This window comes from Lathyrus oleraceus, chromosome 6 (assembly GCF_024323335.1).
Source record: "Lathyrus oleraceus cultivar Zhongwan6 chromosome 6, CAAS_Psat_ZW6_1.0, whole genome shotgun sequence".
Classification (NCBI taxonomy): Eukaryota; Viridiplantae; Streptophyta; class Magnoliopsida; order Fabales; family Fabaceae; genus Lathyrus; species Lathyrus oleraceus.
The window spans coordinates 358,070,237-358,086,885 of NC_066584.1; positions in this window are offsets into that span (position 1 = coordinate 358,070,237).

The window sequence follows — 16,649 nt, forward strand, 5'->3', positions numbered from 1 at the left end:
ATAGTACATATACTTGCAGACATAGACAAAAAAATGGAAACAAAAAAATCTTCTAATAAGGCCATATCGAGATAAAGAAACATCAATATGATAAAGTTTAACAAGATAAAACTCACCTTTCATAAAAACATCATATAATTCTTATCCAAGCATGTATTCACTCCATTGTGGTGAATCTAATGGGTGTTGAAACTTTCCATCTATAATTCTTTCATTTGTATGTCATGTTAAGTGGTTTGCATCAGCCTCACTGTGAAACATGCGTCTAAGTCTCGGAATTATAGAGAAATACTATAAGAATTTTGCAAGAGTCAATTGTTTTTTATATTGAGAGACACCACATTTAGGGCACTCGCTTAACTATGCATATTCATTTCGAAACAAAATGCAATTGTTAGGACAAACATGTATCTTATCATAACTCATGCCAATAGATCACAATATTTTTTGGCCTCATAGGTTCGACTAGGAAGAACATTATCATCTGGAAGCATATCTTTCATAAGGCTAATATTTATGTAAAATTTTTATCCGGCCATCCATTGTCCGCCTTTAAGTTTTACAACTGTAATACCGCATAAAATCTTGTAAATTTGATGCTACCTTTATACAACAGTTTCTCTGCATCGCTTAGCAACGTCTCAAACATTTTTGGAAAATCTTAAAGATCTTCATGTGCATATACAATCTCTTCAACTCGACCACAGTCCTACATATTTATGCCATAATCGTTTGATTATTATGTCATATTATTCCCCAGATCAATGTTCTTGTTACTTCTTGTTACTTTTGGATTGGTTTCATTATGCAAAACAACACGAAGTAAGTTCAAGTTGTTTCTGATGTGGAAGGGACACATGTGGAACACGACGTTCAAACATGCGTGCTGCAACATCTGGTCTATGACAACAGACAAATGGTATTGCAGTTTTGGTTTGGAATTATCTAATCCAAGATTCACTCTATAAATAAGATCTACAATTCATGTAGAAGAGTTAATTTGGATGTTCTGGTGTAACATGTGAAACACGATGTTCCAACATGTGTACAGTACAACATCTAGCCTTGGTAAGTAGGCCATGATGGATGTTGTTGGGTGCAAAAATTTTGATTGAGATTTAATCAGATTTGTTGCAGATTATTTACCAATGTTTGTTGAGGATCAAATTAAATTTTAATGGAGATTCAAATTTGAATATGAAATATAACAAATTATATCTTTTGTTGGAGAGATTTATGGAGCAAATCAAATCCAACTAATTTATTTATTATTGAAGACGAATTTAATTCAGATATCCAAGTAGAAAAATCTCAGATTACATTGCTATATAAGGAGACTCAGTTCTCATGTTTGACAAGAGTTTTGTGTGTTAGATTAAGTTCTTAGTGTATAGAATTTGTAAGTCTTTTGTTTCTTGTATTCCACGCTAATGTCGGTATAAGGATTAATGTCGAATCTCGTTTTGTACACCACTTTATGTTTCATTAACTTGACATAGTTGTTGGTTACTCTTAGTTGAGTTGTAAATTCAACAATCAGTAGAGCTATTATTGAAGTTGATCACTAGGATTTAGTGATTAAGAAAAAGTGAGAGTGGTTCTCATATTCAGGGAGAGTCTTAAATAGAAAGTCACTAGGATTTGGAAGACAATATTGAATATCATGTGGTTGATGTTTCTATGAGACTAATTTAATTAATTCAAAATAGTAAATTTCCTTTCTCTGGTAGAGTGTCATCCAGGTGTAGGTATTGTTTACATAGAACTGGGTATCAATCTCTTATTTTATTTCATTGATTTCTTCATTGTGTTATTATTATGGAAAAATACCCTTTTTAGTCCTTTAACTTTATCTCGGGGTTCATTTTGATCTCTCAATTTTAAAAAGTTTCAAGTTGATCATTTAATTGTTCAAAGAGCGCTACGTTAGTCCTTTCCATTTGCTCCGTTAGTCAAAGTCAAAATAGAAGACCATTTTCCATCTTGATTGCTAAACAAAACTGGTACCACTAAGCCACCTCACATTTATTGTTTTAATATTACAAACTGGAAATATATGCTTAGTTGCAAGAACAAATGTGAGGATAATATTATATGGCTCATTAATATTATGCTTAGTTGCAACAACAATATATGCTTAGTTATCGATAGCTCCACTACTTTCAACGGTGAACTCATGTCTGAAATTTTCTTGTCATGAATGAGGATAATATTATATGGCTCAATTTTCATTTTTCCGCACCTTATTTTCTTTTTATGAATGATATTATATATATATATATATATATATATATATATATATATATATATATAGTATGAATATTGATTTTTATATGTTTGGCAGATGCATATGTGGGGACATGGATCACAATATAGGATATGAATCGTATCATTGAGAGGACCAAAACCAGCGTCATCTTCATCATACTGAGACTTCCCTGCTATTGTTATGCTTAGGGTTACAAAAACAACATAAAAAATCCAAGGTTAAGACCACTGAAAGATTTCAGGACATTTCAAACACAGTTATGATTATGGTGAAACAACAGTTAAAAGATTTTAGGACACTTCAAACATAGTAGTTAAAATTTGGAATGAAACATCAGTTAAAATTCTCCAGATGTTCAAAAAATTCAGATTCATAAATTCATATTCAAAAAATTCAGTTCTATTCCCAGTTTGATCCATGGTTTCTCCTCTTCTCTCATAGACTCTCATACTCGAAACTCAGATTCATAAATCATAGATGAACCCTAACCCCTAATATGAAACCAATTATCTTTGATTTCTCAATATAATTCCTTAATAATCCAACTAATTTCTTGTGATTCCATTCACGTATTCTCAAATACTCCTGATTTTGTTTATTTGAGTTCGTCCTTAACTCTGATTCATTCATGATCTAAGCTCTTTGATGGTATGTCCACAACTCAGATTCATTCCTGATTTTGTTTATTTTTGTGTTGCTAATTTCTTTTCTTCATGCATATTATGATTGGTATGTACTAGAAACTAGAAATTTGAATGATTTATGATTGGTATATCCTCAACTCAGATTCATTTCATGATTGTTCAATTTGTTGTTTGGAAAAAAGAAAAAAATCATCTAAAGAAGACAAAAATTTAAGAAATAAATGAAACATAAATATATACTTCATTTGTAAATTAAATTATCAAGAGGTGAAGTGGTCTAGTGGTAATCTCTGTTACATAGATGCCATGCGTATGTACATGTGCCACGCCGGATGCCATTAGTGCAAAAATAGACACCGTTTGTGAAAATTGGACAGAAAGGACTTAAATGATGTTGTTTGAACAATTAAAGGATCAACTTCGAACTTCTTTAAATTAGGAGACCAAAATGGACCCCGAGGTAAAGTTAAGGGGCCAAAAAGGGTATTTTACCTATTATTATTGTCATATTTGTTCAAAAAGTTGGACTAGTTATCCCATCTATCCCCTCAAGAACATAATTTTCAATTAGTATTAGAGAAGGAAACCTATTCTATTTGAGTGAGCTCCCAGGAAGTTATTTTCTGTTCAAATGGATAACATTAAGGATAGAGGTTTAGTCAACATGCCACATATTTTAGATGGGACAAATTATGACTATTGGAAAGACAAGATGCTTGCTTTTCTCAAATCCATAGACAACAAAACTTTGAAGATTGTGGTTAAAGGTTGGAAACATCTTGTGATAACTTTTCAAGATGGTACAACAAGCTTAAAACCTGAAGCTGATTGGTCCAAAGATGAAAATGATGAAGCACTTAGAAACGAAAAATCCTTGAATTTTATATTCAATGGTGTTGATAAGAACATGTTCAGACTTATCAATTCATGCGCTGAAGCTAAATCAGCTTGGGAAATCTCAAGACTGCTCATGAAGGCACACCTAAAGTGCGTATGTCAAGGATAAAGCTCCTCACAACACAGTTTGAGAACCTGATAATAAAAAAAGATGAACCCATCTCTGACTTTAACATCAGACTTTAAGACATTGCTAACACTTCATTACCTTAGGAGAGAAGATGTTTGAAGAAAAACTAGTCAAAAAAATCCTAAGATCTCTCTATCTAGGAAGTTTGACATAAAGGTTACAACTATTGAAGAAGCTCAAGACTTAAGCAACATGAAAGTTGATGAACTCATTGGTTTTTTGCAAACTTTTGAGATTGATATAAGTAATAGATCTAAAAAGAAGAACAAGAGAATTTCATTTGTATCCAACACTAAAAAGGATGAAGATCAAGGTGGAGAAAGTTTTTTAGAGGCTATAGCCCTTGTTGGGAGAAACTTTAACAACTCCTTAAAGAATATAGACAGAAGATGGAAGACAAATGTCCTGGACAAGTTTTTAGACATTAGTCCCTTGAACAGAGGCAAAGGAATGCTATGTTATGAATGTGAAGGGTTTGGACACATTAAAATTGAATGTCCTACTTTTGTAAAGAAATAGAAAAATGGATTGTTAGTCACTTGGTTTGAATATGATGATGAGAGTGAAGAATAAATAGGTAATAAGGTGATGGCTTTCATTGGAAAATATGACTCTTGTAGTGAGTCTAGTGATGGAGATATCCCACCAGAAGAGCTAGTTAAATCTTATAGACAATTTCTCACTGAGTGGAAGGAATATTGCATGAGAGAAGAGAATCAAAATAAGACCATAAGTGCTATACTAATATAAAAGGATAAGCTTGGTTCAACTATTGCAGGTTTGGAAGAAGAAGTCACATTGTTAAAGTCTAAACTTGACAATATGACAAGATTTGTATGTATGTTGAACCGTGGTTATGATATGTTAGATGAGATCTTGGAGATTGGGGAGAAGAAGGCTATAGGGTTTGACTACATTTCCATGAACAACAAGGTCAAAGTTCCTACTAAGAAGTTTGTTTCTCCTGAAAAGAAAACGGAGTTTATGATGAAGGACCACATGTCTCAGTATCCTTCTCAACATGTTCCCCCTCATAAAAAAAAGGCAACAAGAAATCATCTTGAAGGTGTCACCACTGTGGAAGATATGGTCATATAAGACCTTTTTTTCTATAGATTGTATGGATATCCTTAGTCTCATAGTCAACCTAGGCCCAGTAGAAGGAAAGGGAAGAAAACTCAAGCTAAGAAAGTGTGGAAACCCAAGGAATTGTCACTTGTCTTATTGATCATACCTCTCTTACAATTTCGTCAAGAGAAAATTGATATTTTGATAGTGGATGCTCAAAGCACATGACTGGGGGAAAGTGATATCTTGAAGAGTTGAATCCCTACTCTAATAGTTATTTAACTTTGGTAATGGAGATAGAGGAAGAATCAAAGCCATATGAAAAATGGTTAGTCTAGGTTTTCCTAGTCTTGATGATGTATTGTTGGTATAAGGATTAACTGCTAACCTGATCAACATAAGTCAACTATATGATCAAGGTTTGAATGTTAGCTACAACAAATATGAACGTATTGTCTTTAGCATCAAGAAGAGCTAATGAAGGTTTTAAGATCCAATGGTAACTGTTATATGTGCATCTCTCAGCCCTTATCCAAGGTTAAGTGTAAGGAGGAGATCTTATCTGAAGATGTGGTCAAGGGATTGCCAAAACTCAAGAGGAAAAATTCGTGGAGAGTGCTAAATTGGGAAGCAAACCAAGATTCCATACAAGATGCTTCAACATCATACTCATGTTTATGAAATACCACTTTTGGACTTTATGATACACATCAAGGAGTTGTCATTGAATGGAATGTTGATGGTCAGGTCGGAGGTCCTCCCAACATTGAACAACCAATAGTGGTTCAGAAGAAGAAGAAGCTAAAGAATATTAGTGATTATGGAATAATTCTTCCTATTGAGGTTCCTTCTAATAATTCTGTAATTTTCATTATTCAAAATCAAGGCATTATGTTTGGTGAAGCTGAAATTGGTGTTCCTCTTGGTGTGTTGAGTCTCATGTATAAGTTGTATGTCAGAAAAAATGTCCTACACATTGTTCCCCATTATATTCCATATTTTAGTGATGTGACTCCTGAGAATAATTCTGTGAGTGATGATAATCATGTCCATGAAGATGTTTAGGTTGATATTATTGTACCCCGTGTTGACGTTCTTAATAACAATAATAAGAAAAGTCATTAGATTGTTACTAGAAAGAAGGCTCAACTTGTAGCACAAGGCTATGCTGAAGACTCTACTCCTATTTATCATCTTGAAGCCATTAGAATGTTGCTAGATTTGTCTTGTAGCCTTATGATCCCAAGTTATCATATGGATATGAAAAGTGCCTCCCTAAATAGGTACTTAAATGTAGATGTCAACCAGGATGTGCCAAACAATCTATATGACATGTTGGAGACTAAGCTTCCAACTCAGGGGAAGGATGGCTAAGTTTCCCCTGTTAAATCTGAAGTGAATTTTTTTACACAAGACTGTCGGAACAGATTTTCAATCAGACGCAATTTTCCCAAATATCGATTTTTTTCACTTTTTGGACTCTAAAACGCGAGTTGGGAAGAATCGTGAGGAAACTAGGACCTAGACGCGTAGACACTAAACCTATGACTCTAAAAACGATTAATATAATCAAGACTCCCCGGTAACGGCGCCAATTTATCCGCTGTCGCGCGCGGGTCAAAACGAGTGTTTTTCAAAAACGTAGTACGGCGACAATTTTAACTCGGAGATCGTTCTCTCAAGGATTATTGATTATTATTATCCAAAGGTAAATCGAATTAAGGGGGGGTTGTTTGGTTTGGTGTTCGATTAAGAAAAAGTGATTATTAAAAGTAATTCTTGAAATAAGCTGTTATGAAATAAGTGATTATGAAATAATTCAATCTACCGATTCAGTTCCTACTATCATCGATTAATATAATTTTAATACCCTAAGCGGATTGTCTATTCCTATTTGGATACAAACTCAATGACAAGCGCGGTGAAGTTTGTGAGATGTATGATCCTATTGTCCGAATTAAGCAAACGGGATAAGTTTTCATGGATTAAGCAAACATGATTGATCAGACACAAAAACGAATTAAGCAAACATGACGTGCCTATGTTAGGATCATACAATCAACCAAATTGAATAAATATATTTCATGCAATCGAATTAAACATACAAGAACACAAAATATCATTGAAAGGAATTAAACTAAAATTAACATTATAATAATCTCAAGTTTTGGAACCTGAATTACGACAGATTGAATCAGAGGGATTAGTTCTCCATGGAATTCGTACAACCTTTCAAATTTTTCGTGAATAGTGATACCGTCTACTCTTTTTGGCTGCTTAGGTTATAGGAAAAGTAGAATAAACCTAATTTGGTCAAAACATAACTCAGGCCCAAACTAAATAACCCAACACAAAATATAAATCTAGTACTGAATGCTTCAACGGATTTTTCAACCAGGCTACAATCCGAATTAGCTTCTAACTTCTTCATGAAAGTCGTAGATATTTCTCTTAGATTTCCAACTACTGGTAGCACGCATCGATTCGATACTCCTAGCTCGAGTTATGAATTTATTCGTGTAGACTACTAATGCTGAAAATAAACTGCGAAAAACAAATAAGTGTAAACATAAGATAAATTATAAAAACACATTAAAAGGGAAAAATAACCAAACTAAAACTTGGAAATGCATAAGTATAAATACAGAAGAATGTGTATCAAAATGCACTGATCAAATTCCCCCACACTTGAACTTTTGCACTCCGAGAAAATTTAAAATAAAACAAAGAAAACACAAACACATCATTAGTTACTCATCCTAGGCTATAGGTCTTCTTCAGTTAAGTTTGCATCGATAGGTACTAATCTTGCACACTAAGGATATCGTAGGAGCACTAATCCACAATTGTGCAGTCATAAACCTCCTGAATACATAAATCAACTCGAATCATGTTATTATGTTAAAGCCTAACTTACTCATCCTTCTTTTTGCTCTTTTTCATTAAGGCGCAATCACATTAAGCCCGTTATCTCCACACACCCATAGCAAGGCGAGCGATTAGTGACTCTGATCCTTTTTGCACGGGATTCTAGTACTTATGTGGCTTAACCCTTTTCTTACTCAGTTGTAGTTGCGGGGGATCAGACCGTAATCCGCCCTACCAAGTTTAGCACCAGAACCGTTGTACCAACTGACAATGAGTCTTATTTTCAATTTTTTTTAAGGTTGTACATCCACTGGGTTAAGTGACCGGGTGAGGGTCATCAAACTTAGAAGGTGCATTCCCTTTTCTTTCTCTTTTCTTTTTCTTTTTCAGAACACTCACTTATATTCATCGGCTTCCCTGCGTAGAGTGTGTGTGAGATGGTGCTGACTGCTGAAATAAACTACTCAAGAGCTATCAGAGAATGAGAATTTATGGCTAAAACATAATAAGAATTCGAATCAATTTCCATATGCAGGAGACTTACGGTGTTAAGACGATACTGATCTTGTGAATTTTTCCCAAGTCTCCGCAAACTAATCTCAAATTAGTCAGTCTATAGCCTAAAACTTTCAAGAAGATGCATTTTTTTATTTTTTTATGACTGAAAACAAACAAAACACTAACAAAAACAAGGAAAACAAACGAAACAAACAATCTCCCTCCCCCACACATAAAATAAGCATTGCCCTCAATGAAAAGACATTACTAATAAAGTAGAGAGAAGGAAAGAAAGACTCCATGATCAAGTTGCAGGATAGTTAGGTGCTTCCAAAGAAAGCTCCTCTATGTTGACATCTTCAGTCATTGAACTTTCATGGAATAGCTTCAAGCCCTGCCCATTGACTTTGAAAGTCTTGTTAGTAGCTGCACTTTTTATTTCTACTGCACCATAAGGGAAAACATTAGTAATAACAAAAGGGCCAATCCATTTGGGTTGAAGTTTCCCAGCCATAAGCTTAAGGCAGGAGTTAAACAGTAAAACCTGTTGACCCACAGAAAATTCCTTCCTAGAAATCATTTTATCATGGAAGTGCTTAGTTTTCTCTTTATAAATCCTAGAGCTTTCATAAGCCTCTAGTCTAAGCTCTTATAGCTGTTGTAATTGGAGTATTCTTTCAATGCCTGCTTGTTGCATCTCCAAATTACCACTTTTCACCGCCCAATAAGCACGGTGTTCTATCTCAACAGGAAGATGACATGCCTTACCAAAAACAAGTCGATATCTTGAAAGTTGTTCTTTGGGCCCAAAGTGCGTCTTTTAGACGACAACTCCAGTCCTTCCTGTTTGGCTGCACCATTTTCTCTAAAACCTATTTGATCTCCCTGTTTGAGATCTCAGCTTGCCCATTAGTTTGTGGGTGATATGCAGTAGAGACTCTGTGCACAACTCCATACTTTCGGAGCAAAGCTTCCATGGTGCAGTTACAGAAATGAGTGTCTTGGTCACTTATGATAGCTCGTGGTATTCCAAACCTGCAAAAGATATTAGACCTGACAAAATCTGCAACAACTCTAGAATCATTAGTCCTAGTGGGGATAACTTCCACACACTTTGAAACATAATCAACAGCAAGCAAAATGTAAAGGAAACCAAATGATACAGGAAAGGGACCCATGAAGTCGATTCCCCATACATCAAATACCTCACAGAAAAGCATAGGCTACTGAGGAATTTCACTCTTGTGAGTGATGTTTGTACCTGCTATCTGGCACTTTTTACAAGTGTGGTAAGTCTCATAAGCATCCTTAAAAACAGTTGGCCAATAGAAACCTGAATCAAGGACTTTTCTTGCAGTCCTTTACGGACCAAAGTGTCCACCGACTTGAGATGCATGAGAAAATTTCAAAATGGATTCAATCTTATAGTCGGGGACACATCTCCTAATTACCTGATCACTACCAAACTTCCAAATATATGGATCATCCCAAACATAATATTTGGCATCACTCTTGAGTTTGTGAATCTGTGATCTAGATGCACTTGTAGGAAAAACACCAGCAATAAGAAAATTAACAATGTCAGCAAACCAAGGTGTAATACCATGTAAAAGAAAAAGCTGCTCATCAGGAAAGTCATCCTGAATAGGAAAAGGATTTACATCTCTCTCTATCCTGCTCAAGTGGTCAACCACTAAGTTCTCATCTCCACTTTTGTCTTTAATCTCTACATTAAATTCTTGGAGCAACAACATCCACCGAATCAATCTCGGTTTTGCATCCGGCTTCTTCAACAAGTACTTTAATGTTGCATGGTCAGTAAAAACAACAACCTTGGAACCTAGCAAATATGATCTGAATTTATCAAGAGCAAAAACAATACCTAGCAGTTCTTTTTCAGTGGTAGTGTAATTTGACTGTGCAGAATCTAAAGTTCTAGAAGCATAGTAAACAACATGGGCAACCCTGTCAACCCTTTGTGCAAGGACATCCCCTACAACATAATTAGACGCATCACACATACTCTCAAAAGGGAAGGTCCATTCCGGTGGCTGGATTATGGGAGCGGAGGTCAATGCTTTCTTCAAGGAGTCAAACACTTGTTTGCATTTGTCATCAAAGTTGAAAGTGACATCATTCTTCAACAAGTTTAACAGCGGAAGAGCTATCTTGCTGAAATCCTTGATGAAACGCCTGTAAAAACCTTCATGACCAAGAAAAGAACGAATCTCGCGAACGCAAGAAGGGTAAGGCAGTGTAGAAATCACATCTATTTTAGCAGGTTCAACAGAAATTCCTTTTTCTGAAATTATGTGACCCAATACAATTCCCTGATCAACCATAAAGTGGCATTTTTCATGATTTAAAACGAGATCAGTTTCGATGCATCTTTCTAAAATCAAGCTTAAACTGCTCAAGCATGCATCAAAAGAGGAACCATATATAGTGAAATCGTCCATAAAGACTTCCATGCAATTTTCAATGAAATCAGAAAAAATGCTAATCATGCATCGCTGGAAAGTGCCAGAAGCATTGCAAAGACCAAAAGGCATCCTGCTGTAAGCAAAAGTACCGAAGGGACAAGTAAAAGTGGTTTTCTCTTGATCTTCTGGTGCAATATGAATCTGAAAGTAACCTGAAAAACCATCAAGAAAATAGTAATGTGATTTACCAGCAAGCCGTTCAAGCATTTGGTCAATGAACGGTAAAGGAAAGTGATCCTTTCTCGTAGCCTGGTTCAATCTCTTGTAATCAATACAAACTCTCCAGTTGTTCTGAACTCTAGTGGGAACAAGTTCATTATTTTCATTTCTTACCACTGTGAGTCCTGATTTCTTAGGTACAACCTGCACTGGGCTTACCCATTTACTGTCAGAGATAGGATAAATGACACCTGCTTGCAAGAGTTTGGTTACCTCCTTCTTCACAACATCAAGAATCAAAGGATTAAGCCTCCTTTGGGGCTGCCTTACTGTTTTCGCTCCGTCCTCAAGTAATATCCTGTGCATGCACATCGACGGACTAATACCTGGGCGGTCGGCTAATGTCCACCCGATTGTCTTCTTGTGCTTCTTTAAAACCTGCAAAAGCTTGTCTTCCTGATCGAAATCAAGGTTAGAAGAAATAATAACAGGGAGTTTTTCATTAGTCTCCAAATAAGCGTATTTCAGGTTTTCAGGGAGTTGTTTCAGCTCTAAAGACGGGGGTTGCTCGATGGATGGAATGCTTGAGGCAGCCGGGATGTCAAGAGCATCAACTGCAAAAACAACTTCATCGGCAACAACTTGACCTGTAGGAAATGTATCAGGTTACAAGGCAGCATCGATCTCAACACACACAACACAACGGTTAGTGTCAGTACAATCAACACATGAGTAAATATCATCGAAACCAGATAAAGATGGAAAATCAAGTGAAAATAAATCAGAACAAGTGTCCTCAACCAGCTCAGATATCAATTCCATATGAAAAACGGAATGCTCTTCCAAGGGGTGTTTCATGGCATCGAAAATGTTAAATTTTGCGACAATGTCACCAAATTCCATGGACATGGTTCCATCGTCAACATCAATTTTTGTCTTCACCGTTTTCATGAACAGTCTGCCTAAAATGATGGGAGCTCTGCTTGTCTTAGTCTCTCCTTCCATGTCCAGAATGTAAAAATTTGCAGGAAAAATTAAATCGTTAACTTGGACAAAGCCATCTTCCACTACGCCACTCGGGCGTGCATTGCTCCTATTCGCCAGTTGGACGACCAAACCGGTATGCTGGAAAGGACCAAGATTAAGGTTATTATAAATAGAAGTAGGCATAACATTAATGCCCTCTCCCAAATCAAGCATGCAATTCTCGAAGTTACTATCCACGATGGTACAAGGGACAGTATGTAACACCCCGATAATAATAAAATAATTATTTAAATTGAGTTAATAATTTATTTATTAATTTAGTTAAATAATTGGAAATTTTATTATTATTATTTTTGGATTATTATTATTATTCGGAAAATATATATATGTTGGAAATAAGAGAAAGAATCCCATTTTTTGGTAAAAAGAAAGTTTCACGTGAAAACAGAGAAACGATCGTGAAAGAGGAAAAGGGCAAAGAGACAGAGCAAGGGCTGAAGGTTGAAGAGAGAAAAGCTTGGAGCTCAAAGATTTGCCGGATTAATCAGGTAAGGGGGGTTTATCGTCGATTAATGGGTATTATGGGATAATATGTAATGGGTAGTGATAAGCCGTTGATTTGACCCTAATTGGGATTATTGATGCTGAAGAATTATGTTGGACAAATTGTATTTAGACTGTAATTGAATCTGTGTTTGGGTTAGTTGTGAAATTCCGGACGTATAGCTTTTTAGGGAATCGGAATCGGAGGCCCGGAAGTCCTCCAACGGCGGAAAATGCGGAGAATTCTGCATTCTGCCTTGTGTTAGCGCAGGAACTGCTGTTTTGTCTGCGTTAACCGGTTAACCCAGAGTGTTAACCGGTTAACACTGTTATAATTTGTGAAAATGTGCTGTTTTGCCTGCGTTAACCGGTTAACCCAGGGCGTTAACCGGTTAACGCTGTTGCGTTTTGCCAGAAAATGTGTTTTTGCCTGCGTTAACCGGTTAACGCAGGGCGTTAACCGGTTAACACTGTTGCAGAGTGGAAAATTGGTGTTTTAAATGTTGTGTGCCTATTTGAGGGTTGGCCTATGTTGGCCTATGATGTAACAGGGATTAATTCCCGCTGTTTGAGCAGTATAGGTATTAGTAGAGTGTGCTAATACTGTGTTCAATTATTTGACATGATATGATGTTTTGATACATGTGTTGGTGATGTTTGATGGTATGCATAATGTTGTGAATGTACATGTTATGTATGCAATTGTAATTGGACTGTTGTATGGCTTAGAGTGTGAGCATATGTCCATTGTGGATTTTGTTGTTGATGTTGCATTGCTAGATTATTAGCTTGCATAGCATAGCCTTGGGGCTGTAGCTAATTCCCATGGTGAGGAATTAGTGAGTGAATCATTGTGGATTTGTTGTTGATGTTTGCATGCTAGATGATTAGTGTGCATAGCATAGCCTTCGGGGCTGTAGCTAATTCCCATGGTGAGGAATTAGTGAGTGAGTCATTAGATCTCAAATGAGTGGGACTAGTGAGCTTAGTAGCCGCATCTGGATTTGATCGGTGAGCTTGAACTATATGTTCAAGAATAGTCGGTACCGCATGTGTGGAGTCTCATTGCATAAATTATATATATGGCGTATAATATGAATGGATGTATTCCAATATTATACGTGTGTTTGTGTTGTTGTGGAGTATGATTTGAGATTATACTTGTGCCTTATGTTGGTGTTGAGTATGATGTTGAGCTGATGTGCTGTTACTGATTGTATGTTGCGATTAGGGTGATTAATGTGTTAAATTACTTAACATGACATTATATTCTATAATGCTTATTATATTGATTGAGGAACTCACCCTTACAACTATTTTTCAGGTAACGAGAAATGAGTTGAGTAGAAGCGAATGCTTGGAGTCTAGTGTAGTCTCCTTAGTGGGTCGTGCTCTGATAGATGTAACATCGGGATGGGATATTTACCTTGTTGAATAATTTACATGTGAATGTTACATGTTTTACATGATTGAGGAGATCTCTATCCGTTGCGTTTTATGCAATTGTTTATGTTTTGAATTAATAAAAGAGCATGACCGTTATATGGTTGAATGGTGTGAATATTATGTGTGACACCCTTGCATGGCATAATTACTCTGAATTGTTATATGTTTATTATTTTTAATTAAATATTTGGGGTATTTTAGAAGGGTGTTACATTAGTGGTATCAGAGCATAGTCGGTCGAGTCGAGTCGTAATTATTCTGTTTCCCTGTACGGTATAGGTGTTGTGTAACCCTATCAGTACTCATTGTTTTAGCTTGTTTGGGTTTTCAGAATAGAGATGGCTGGAAGGGGTAGAGATGATGCTGCGATTGCTGAGGCTCTGGGTATGCTAGCTGGAGTTCTTGGAGGGAGTCCGAATGTTGTGGGAATGGGAGCTGCTCGTCAACTGAGTGAGTTCCAGAAGAACAATCCTCCAATGTTCAAGGGAGCATACGATCCAGATGGTGCTCAGAAGTGGTTGAAGGAGATAGAGAGAATCTTCCGAGTAACTGAGTGTGCCGATAACCAGAAGGTCAGGTTCGGTACGCATATGCTGTCAGAAGAAGCTGATGATTGGTGGGTTGCTACCCGCACTGAGTTGGAATCTGCTGGGAATGCTGAAATCACTTGGGCTATGTTCAGAGAGAGATTCCTGAGGAAGTACTTTCCAGAGGATGTCAGAGGAAAGAAAGAGATAGAGTTCTTGGAATTGAAGCAGGGCAATCGGTCGGTTACTGAGTATGCTGCTAAGTTCACAGAGCTGTCAAAGTATTATACTCCCTATAATGAGGCTGCTGGAGAATTTTCGAAATGTGTGAAGTTTGAGAACGGGTTGCGTCCCGAGATCAAACAGGCTATTGGATACCAACGGATCAGAGTGTTTTCTGACTTGGTTGACTGTTGCAGGATTTTTGAACAGGATTCCAAAGCCAGAGCAGAGAGCTATCAGCAAAGGGTTGATAGAAAAGGCAAGAATCAGAATGACCGTGGAAAACCGTATGTAACTGGCAAAGGTTTCCAGAAGCAGAGTGGGATGAAGAGGCCTAGTGGGGGAGACTCTAGTGCCCCTGCTAAGTGTTATAGATGTGGTCGGGCTGGACATCGTGTCCATGAGTGTACCAGTGCTGAGATGAAGTGTTTCAAGTGTGGCAAAGGTGGTCATTTGGCTGCAGAGTGTCGGTTGAAGACTGTAACTTGTTTCAACTGTGGAGAGTTGGGTCATATCAGTCCACAGTGTCCTAAGCCGAAGAAAGAGAATCAGTCAGGAGGCAAGGTCTTTGCTTTATCGGGTTCTGAGACTTCTGCAGATGATCGTTTGATCCGAGGTACGTGTTATATTAATGGCTTTCCTCTTATAGCTATTATTGACACCGGTGCTACTCATTCCTTTATATCTTTGGATTGTGCTGTGAAACTTAAGTTAGAGATATCTGAGATGCTTGGAAGTATGGTGATTGATACTCCTGCGAAGGGTTCAGTGACTACTACTTCAGTTTGTTTGAATTGTCCCTTGAGTATTTTTGGTAGAGACTTTGGGATAGACCTTGTGTGTCTTCCACTAGTGCAGATTGATGTTATTCTGGGTATGAACTGGTTGGTGTGTAACCGAGTTTATATCAACTGTTTTGATAAGACTGTGGTATTTCCTGAGATTGAGGAAGGTAAGGATTTGTTTCTATCTGCAAGGCAGGTGAATGAGGCAGTAGTAGATGGGGCAGAGTTGTTTGTGCTGTTAGCGACTATGGAGGCTAAAGATAAACTGGTGATTGGTGATCTAGCTGTGGTGTGTGATTTTCCTGATGTGTTTCCGGAAGAGGTGAATGAATTGCCACCAAAGCGTGAAGTTGAGTTCTCGATTGATTTAGTACCTGGTACTAGACCGATATCGATGGCTCCGTACCGTATGTCTGCTGTTGAGTTAGCTGAATTGAAGAGTCAGTTGGAAGATCTGTTGGATAAGAAATTTATTCGTCCGAGTGTGTCACCGTGGGGTGCACCAGTGTTGTTGGTTAAGAAGAAAGAAGGTACTATGAGGTTGTGTGTGGACTACAGGCAACTGAATAAAGTGACGATCAAGAATCGGTATCCTTTGCCGAGGATTGATGATTTGATGGATCAGTTGGTTGGTGCGAGTGTGTTCAGCAAGATAGATTTGAGATCTGGGTATCATCAGATACGTGTGAAAACTGAGGATATTCAGAAGACTGCTTTCAGAACAAGGTATGGACATTATGAGTATTCTGTAATGCCTTTTGGTGTGACTAATGCGCCTGGAGTATTTATGGAGTATATGAATAGGATTTTCCATCCGTACCTAGATCAGTTTGTTGTGGTGTTCATTGACGACATTTTGGTGTATTCGAAATCTGAAGAAGAGCATGCTGAGCATTTGAGAGTGGTTTTAGAAGTTCTACGAGAAAAGAAGTTGTTTGCTAAATTATCCAAGTGTGAATTTTGGTTAGAAGAGGTTAGTTTTCTTGGTCATGTGATTTCAAGAGGTGGTGTTGCTGTTGATCCTTCTAAGATAGAAGCGGTGTCTAAGTGGGAAGCTCCGAAGTCTGTTGCTGAGATTCGAAGTTTTCTTGGATTGGCTGGTTATTATAGGAAGTTCATTGAG